The sequence below is a fragment of the Macadamia integrifolia genome, unplaced genomic scaffold (genome assembly GCF_013358625.1).
Source record: "Macadamia integrifolia cultivar HAES 741 unplaced genomic scaffold, SCU_Mint_v3 scaffold976, whole genome shotgun sequence".
In the NCBI taxonomy this organism is placed as follows: domain Eukaryota; kingdom Viridiplantae; phylum Streptophyta; class Magnoliopsida; order Proteales; family Proteaceae; genus Macadamia; species Macadamia integrifolia.
The window spans coordinates 216709-225774 of record NW_024870607.1 but is presented as its reverse complement, the minus strand read 5'-3'; the positions used below and the strand labels follow the sequence as shown (position 1 = coordinate 225774).

The 9066-nt window shown below is 40.8% G+C and overlaps 2 non-coding genes across 2 annotated transcripts; both read right to left on the bottom strand.

The window, feature by feature from the left end:
- Positions 1-2360: 2360 nt before the first annotated feature.
- LOC122070700 lies at positions 2361-2455 on the bottom strand. Its single transcript, XR_006137934.1, has one exon. It is a non-coding gene; the product is annotated as a small nucleolar RNA snoR116 (small nucleolar RNA).
- A 111-nt stretch (positions 2456-2566) lies between these two features.
- On the bottom strand, positions 2567-2644 carry LOC122070701. Its single transcript, XR_006137935.1, has one exon. It is a non-coding gene; the product is annotated as a small nucleolar RNA snoR117 (small nucleolar RNA).
- Between the last annotated feature and the right edge of the window lie 6422 nt (positions 2645-9066).

Here is a 9066-nt window from a genome sequence, read left to right as displayed (position 1 = left end):
TATTTTTACTAAAATCAGTCTATATTCTAAAGAATCTCATCTTGCTTGCAATGCAGGTAGGGGGAAACTTGTATGCCCAGTTTGTCTGGGGACTGGTTTACCCAATAACAAGGGTCTTCTTCGGAGGCCTGATGCACGGCAGTTGCTTGATAAAATGTACAATGGCCGCCTGCTGCCACACTCGTAAGATTGCACCCTATATATGTTTTTGGATTTGATGTACTCTTATTTAGAGACATTTTTGTTACATCAAACTTTAAGTTATTAAATTCGCTTATGAACTGGTATCGTTGTCATTAGTAGAACTTTAAATTCATTGTTTAACCACTTACAAACTTATTCCAAGTTAAAATTTTAATGTGAGGAGATCAGCATAGAAATTTGTCAGATGGACCAATTTGCTTCAATCATATAGCAAGAAATTTTTTACTTGTAACATGAGGCATGTCATCACAATGCATTTTTAACCTTCAGAACTGTACTAAAAGTGTTTTGTTTGTAAGAAAAAAAAAATGTAAGAACTCAAATCTTCCATTTGGCAATTCCATTAGCATTCAAGTGCATGTCCACACCATCTATTAGTTTAAAAGTTCCAGCTCAATCCACCCGGAGATATGAAAGTGTATGGGAAAAAATCACCAGGTCCACACCCAACAGGTAGAGAGACATATACTGTGTGACTGTTATCAAACAGAGAGGGTACAGGGGATTTCCTTTGACCGTGAGTTATTATGGTAATAGGATATGCAACACTATAAAGGAAGAGGTAGTTAAGCAGTTTCAACTTTGTATAGTAAAAGAGAGAATAATAATAATTCTAGATGGGCGAGTAAACGAACCTAACACAATTTGTGGAGAAAAAACTTATACTAGGCAAACGTCAAAGTTCAGTTCACCCACACATCTAAGGTTATTATTAATCTACTTTTTATTACACAAAGTATAAAACTTACTTCTCTCCCAATAATGTACTTATCCCACAACAATAATGATTCATGGTCAAGGAATCCATAAATGTATCTTTTGCATGTTTTAAATCATTTAAAAAAAAAAAATCTTTTATAGGACATGAGTGAAAGATGCTCTAAAGCCCTCAATATATGTCATTATGTTTCCTCATGAAATGACATATACCATTTCACCTTACTTCCCTCCCCAATTCACAACTCCCCCATCTTCCATTTAAATCTTAAAGGACAAAATTTTCCTTCACTTGTGATTGAACACCCATCACTCCCCACCTCTCTCCTCCCTTAATTCAATCCAAACTTAAATGGTTGGACCCTTTGCTCCAAGAAATTCTAAATTTGAGAAAATAATGCCTTTTTCATTCAATTTTTCAATGTTTCAACTTTTATGTATTTAATTTTTAATTGAAAATTTTATTTTTCTTTCAATTTTTATTAAAATAACCTTAGAATTTAATTGTTTATTGTTATATAAATTTATTTTTATTAATTGTAAGGCTATAGATGTCCACATTCCCAACGCTCAAACACAACCTAGTTTCAGAGGGCCTGTAGGCATAGGGAACATGAACATATAATCTTTTACCTAATTTTATTCAAAATGTTTGAATGTTATTTTAATTTTTTTTAATTTATTTTAATTTTTTTAACAGAATTTATTTACTTTTACTAAAATTATTTATTCTAAATATAAAAACCTTAAACTTATTATTTATATATTAATCAATTTTAAATAATTTACAATCGATTCAATTCTGATTCAAATCCAGCTAGAGGATTTCAATCAGCCAATCAGCCTTAGAATAAGCATATTCCAAATCTAAGAGATTGGGACTAGCCTCAACGGATACCAATCAGGATGACCCAAAACGACAGAATTTAATGTTCCGATCCACCTCACCCGGCCCAGATTGGTTTTCTTGTCCAATCTCAATTCATGGTATCATCCATAAGCAATCCTTAAACCTAGAGATCCAACATGGATCAGTCACCGCTCCAGATCGGCCAGAAACGATATCGGATCCGATTCTTAAAACCCTGTGTTTAGTTCTTCGAACCAAGGTCTATATCCAATAATGGCAACAATTGTTGACAGAGATTTCATAATCCATATGTTGAAATATTTTCTGCAACTTTAGAATCATAATCTCCATTTTTTGATTTAAATGAAAAAACATGGTTCAATCACCAAGGATGTTCGAGCATCTGAATGCAGGCGCCGATGATGAAGCGACGAATGCCAGAATCTCAACTCGGTTCTCTATCTGCAACGTACAGCGCTGAATACGCTATAGTAAAGAGCGTACCAGAGACTCTAATTTGTTGCCTTTCTCTCTCTACTTCTCTCTCTGATCCCTAACTAACAATTCCACCATTAAAATCTGTACACAGAGGCTCAGAGAGTAATGATTTCGATAACATCAACAAGGTTTGATCTTTGATCAAGCTTTCATAGTTTGATGGTATAGTTTTCATCATCATCGCCCTCATAACCTTTCACAGCACAATAATAACCCTAACAACCGAATTTCAAAGTTAAAAACCACGAAAAACAAATACAGAAACAGAGATCGAGATCTGCAAATAACATTACGAAATAGCCTCAGAAACCAATGATAGAATTCTCATCAAAGAATCACTCAGATGGTACGGACAATTTTTATCCATCATTGGCCATTATAAGAATATGTTTTCTGCAGATCCAATAATCTACTCAGTTCGTCAAAAACACAGAAAAAAATCAAAAACCACAATGACCTAGATATAGATCGCGAGGTAACGAACAAGGAAAAAGATAAAAAATGACACTTAGGAAGATGGAGAGAAGAGCACTGATTAGAACGAGACTTACCACTGCATCAGGTGAAGGATAAAGATGTGAAAGAACAGAAGAGATGGATTTTATAGCCGATGGGGGCAGGCGATTACGGAAACCCTAATTTGTTCTCAGGGATCCGCCATAATAGGAGATGATATATAATTACTATATTGTCCCTATCTTTTGTCAGATTGAGTCAATAGTCCTCCAGATGTCAGCGTTATGGAACAAATAGGTCTATAACGCTATGAGATGCCATGAAACCCTAGAAAACACATGAAGGGTTCACGGCCCGGCTTGGGTAGCTAGTCTGTGGGGCGTCCAATGGAGCCGACATGTCTATGAGTTCGGTTTGAAATATAGCCCCACTTACCCCGACCCTTTTAACACTATATATATATATATATATATATATAGAGAAAAGGTCGGGTATGCCGCTGATATCAAATATGTTAGCACCCATTGTGTGTATCTTTCTCTTCATTTTTTCTAAAATGACCCCCATATTCTTCCTGAATGATACTTCATTATGTGTTCTTATTAGTGCTATCCGTTAGTATACTTGATATTGACGGTATACCTATCCCTCTCCCATATATATATATATATATATTTAACACTATATATATATATATATTTTGTGGATACTGATACATAAATTCTTTTTTTTTTTTTGGGTGAATACCACTACATAAATTCTTATTTTGTCATTTCTAGTAAGAACTTACCTTTATTTTGTAATAGGATTTGATTTAATTAAGATTTGCTTTTTAAATTGTAATGGTCATTATTGTTCTTTTATTAGCTGCTTCGTGTCGGGGCTACGATCGAACATCCAAAATGAGGTTACAATATTCTGACCCACCAGCATGACCCAGGTAGTGGGGTTAGCTTCTCTACAAGAGTCGAAGTTTGTTGATATTTGAAGGGCTATGAGTCGACCAAACATGTCCAGAGTAATACTGCCATTACCCCCACCATCCAATGTACCGCTATTACCGGGACTAGCTATAGTTCCACTCATTCCGATTAAGCACCTTTCTCCCGCAGAAATGCAACAGCGAAGGGAAAAGGGTCTGCTATAACTACAAGGAGAAGTATGCGCCTGGCCATCGTTACAAAACTCGGTAGTTGTTCTTGCTGGAGTACGATAATGAGGAAGAGACACAGGTAGACCCATTTGAGGATCCACAAGCTTTGGATTTAGCAGTCACACCGCATACAGAGGAAGCACCTACGACAGAGCTTTCTTACTATTCCTTAACAGGGAAGCAATCACCAACAACTCTCCACTTCACTAGTTATATTGACGGAGCGCCGATCCATCGACAGTGGCAACACCACAACTTTATACAAAGTTGCGTGGCACGACACTTGGGGTTAGGGGTGTCAAGCGGTCGGGCCGGGCTAGTCTCGGTCAGGCCTAGTTGGGCTAGACCAATTTCTAGGGTTGCACAGTGAATGCCTGTTTAGCTAAACGGGCTTAGCAAGCGTAGACATAGTATGGTTAATAATCGGGTTGGTCGATTTCGGGCTTTAATCGAGCTACCATAAACGGCCCTTAATTGGACCTTAACTGAACTATAGACCTATTTAACTTTAAACGGGTTTTAAATAGATCCTCTTTAAAATTGGTCTCTTAAATGTGCTTGAAGAGGAATACCAATAAAATGAGGCAAAGATGTAGATGACAAAGAAAAAGATCTCATAGTTAAAATGAATTAAGCCAAAGATGCGTGAAGTAATTAAATTATTAAAGTATTCGATATTTAAACCACGAAACTCAAATCAATTAAACTATGTCTACATAACCCAAGTTTAGTAAGTTCAAATCAATTAAACTATGTATAAAAAAGATGAATGTTCATATAACAATTACCACCATCAAAATTGTACATATCACATACCCTAAGGACTAACTAAAAATAGTATTAAAAAAAAAATACAAGTAGTATTTAAGGGGTCGAGCTAGATCGGGCTTAAAGGAGTCGATTCAAATCAAACTTATAAATATGTCGGGCAGATCGGGTGCTCATTGGGCTAAGTGGTTACATTGTGTATTACTGAATTATAAATGTGTCAGGCTCAAGCTTGATACATTTATTAATCAAACCGATCTCAGTCGGACCATAAAAATGTCAGGCTCGGCCAAGTCTACCGATGCAAACTTGGAATTGACGCCTCAACTTGGGGTTAACGACCGGCAACGGAAAACGCTTGACATGCGATGGGCTCGTTCGAAATTTATCGTATCTTAGTGTATCTCCGATACGATACGATACCCTCCGATACGTATCTTAATTTTGACCGACCGATACGGCGACCGATACCGATACTTTAATCCTTGCCAACAGTCAAGATTGGGTGAGAATTATTACATCCGGTGTGTTGGTTTTAAAGTTGTCCACGTGTCGCGTTCTGCAGGTAGCAAAACAAGGAAAAACAGGGATGAGAAAAACAGAGGATTATTTTCCGAGACTAACTCCCTGGTTACTCTGTTCCAACTGGAGCTACAACATTTGCAATGTTAGGATTATTTTCCAGCTACAACAACCCTATACGCCCATGCTTAGTTGTGAACTTGTGATAACCATGAGCTCCAAGTCTTGCTACAATCTTTTGATTCGGCGTCCACCATCCCAAAAGGACTTCCACCGAAGCCAATATCACGCTATGCACTTGCAACCAGGAGCACCGCCAATCAATGTAAGGCCGTATCGATACTCACACTTCCTGAAGAATGAGATTGAACGCGTCATTACTGAGATGCTGACCACTAGAATAATCCACCCCGAGTAGGAGTCCATTTTCTTTGCCGATTCTGCTGGTCAAGAAGAAGGATGGCACATGGAGGTTCTGCATGGACTATAGAGCGTTGAACGCCATCACAATAAAGGATCGCTTTCCGATACCTACCGTCGACAAACTCCTTGATGAGTTACATGGAGCCAAATATTTCTCCAAACTTGATCTTCGATCGAGCTACCATCAGATTCTCATACGGGCAGTGGATGTGCACAAGGCAACCTTTAGAAAGCACGAAGGTCACGACGAATTTCTGGTCATGCCTTTTGGCCTATCCAATGCACTGTCAACGTTCCAATCCACTATGAACTCCATATTCCGGCCTTTTCTGCGGCAATTTGTACTCGTGTTCTTCGCCGACGTATTGGTTTATAACCAGTCAAGGTCAGACCAGCTGCTCCACCTTCAAGAGGTTTTGAACCTGCTGCATTAACATCAACTCCATGCCAAACGCTCCAAGTGCGCCTTAGGCCAAACTGCCATCGACTATATGGGGCATATTGTTTCAGCCCAAGGAGTGATGATAGATCCATAAAAATCACAATGGTACTTACTTGGCCTGTGCCCAGAAATTTGAAGGAGCTAAGGAGATTTTTGGGACTCACCGGATACTACCGTAAGTTCATACGACGATATGCCCATCTAGCCGCCCCAATCATTGATCTCTTAAAAAAGGGTGCCTTCTATTGGAACCCAGCCCCACAGAGTACATTCGAAACGCTACAGAGAGCTTTGACGACCACCCCGGTATTAGCACTACCTGATTTTTCTCTACCATTCACCGTGGAGACAGATGCCTCGGGTGAAGGCATCGGCGCCGTGCTACACAAGAATGGGCACCCAATTGCCTACTTCAGTAAGAAGCAATCTCCCAAAATGAGAGTGTCGTCCACCTACGTTCGCAAGATGTATGTGATCACATAGGCGGTTATGCGTTGGAGGCACTACCTTTTGGGGCAGAAGTTCACCATAGTCATTGATCAGGGGAGTTTGAAGGAGTTAACAGAACAGGTTATCCAAACGCCGGAACAACAACACTGGATATCCAAACTTTTGGGTTTTTCGTTTGATATCATGTATAGGCCAGGGAAAGAGGACTTAGCCATGGATGCATTGTCGCGAGTGGTCACTCCGACTTCACTTTTGTTGGCATTCTCTACTCCCACTCTGGAGTTCCTTGAGCAATTGAAGAAAGAAGTACTTACCAGTGGTGAATTACAGAGCATTTGTAAGGGGTTGGTGAATGACCCAAGAGCATATGTAGGCTATGTCCACTGGAATGGGCTGATTTACTACAATCAGCGACTCATCTTGGCTGCCGATTCTCCTCTATGTGAGGTATTTTTGAAGGAATTCCATACATCGTCAATTGGGGGCATGCTGGTTCCCTCAGAACATTCAAGAGAGTGACGACCAATTTTTTTTGGAAAGGGATGCGAACATTCGTCAAACAATATGTGGCCTCCCGTGGGATATGCCAACAAATGAAACCCACAACCATCTCACCTGCAGGGCTTCTACAGCCTCTTCCCGTACCTGAACAAGTATAGGAAGACGTTTCAATGGACTTCCATTACAGGATTGCCCAACTTTGGGGTAAAAGTGCCATCTTCGTCGTGATCGATCGATTGACCAAATACGCACACTTCAGTGCCTTGACAAGCAACTTCACTAGTACCCAAGTAGCAGAGGTGTTTGCCATGGATATAACAAAGCTCCACGGTTTCCCTCGCTCCATAATGAGTGACTGCGACCTGCGACCCCCTGTTCCTTAGCAAGTTTTGGAGTGAGTTGTTCCGATTGCAGGGAACGACACTCTCTATGAGCAGCGCCTATCACACCCAAACCAACAGGCAAACTGAAGTTTTAAACCACTGCCTCGAAATGTATTTGAGAAGCTTCACGCCGAGACGCTGACCCAGTGGGTGAAATTCTTATTGGGAAAAATTCTGGTACAACACCTCGTTTCACACCGTAGCGGGAATGACCCCATTTCAGGCCTTGTATGGTCGTCAACCCCCAAAGATGACCGTGTACCCAGAGGCCCCCCAAAAAGGATTCAGTGGGTAGGGAACTCCAAACTAGGGACCAAATACTCCGCGTTCTAAAATTGAACCCTCTCCAGGCACACAGGATAGCATGAAGTTACAAGCGGACAACAAGCGAACTGATAGGGAATTCGAGGTGGGAGATTACGTCTTTGTGAAACTTCAACCTTATAGGCAACAAACGGTGTCTCTGTTGGTGTATGATGTCTTGTATTCCGTCGCAGTTTAATCCAGGGAGTACTGGTGCAGCACCTAGATAGCCAGGACGGTGGTCCCGCTAGCCGATTAGCGGGCTGTGGGGGTTGAAGGGGGGCAAAAGACCCCTGCATAGCAGGGGGTGTAGGGGGGCGCAGTCCCGTTCGAATTTTTTATTTGAGGGCAATTGTAGTTTAATCTGGATTAGGGTTTTTTCGCTATATATATTTGTAGCGAGGGTTTCTTTATCTGTAATGCAAGCAATACTGAGAGGTGTGAGGACGAGCGTTGTAACCCTATTCTCCATTGATAGTGAAGCAGGATCTTATCTCACCGGGGACGTAGGCAACCTTGCCGAACCTCGTAAAATCAGTGTGCATTGTTTGTTTTGTTTTTCCTTTATCTTCTGCATCGTTTTAGGGTTGCGTTTCTACAGTCTCGTCGTGCACATTAAAAGTTGGGCAAATGTTTCTTCGGTCCATTTCAAGTCCTGTCTCGCATAGGAAATGTGGCTTACAAGCTGGATCTCCCAGAGGCATTGAGGATTCATCCGGTGTTTCATGTCTCGCTCCTAAAGAAGTGTATCGGCGATCATACCACACAGCCCTACTCTCTGCCTGTGCCACTCGCTCACGAGGTCGACTCGCCAGTTCCTAGCACAATTCTAAACTTTCGTCACATCCAGCACCGTGGTCACCTTATCAAACAAGCTCTGGTGCAGTGGCGTGGGTTACCCTTAGAGGAAGCTTCATGGGAGAACGTCACCGCACTGCGTCAGAAATTTCCATATCTGAACCTCGAGGACAAGGTTCAAAACGAAACGAAGGGAAGGTAATGATATGATTTCACTGGACCACGTGGCACCTGAGAACCTGAACCATGAAGAAAGCATGAACCAGGAAAAAAAACACGAGAATATCACCTTCACGTAGGAGCACGAGACCACGTATCAAACCCCCATTGTCCTAAAGGATTACGTGTAACAATCTAAGGTGGTCCCAGATAACAGAATTAGTTAGAAGAAATGGGATGTAATGATTGTGTACAAATGATAACATAGAATGAAAAGAGGGTAACAAGTTATTCCGTCCTTATTCTCTCTTCTTCTTCCTCCTTCTACTCTCTGGAGGTAATTCCCTCGAAGTAGTCTTTCTTTTCCCCTCATAGTCGTATCAGTTGCCATGGATTCTTCTCTGGAGTCGAGTTTTTTCGTGAGACACCATTATCTGAG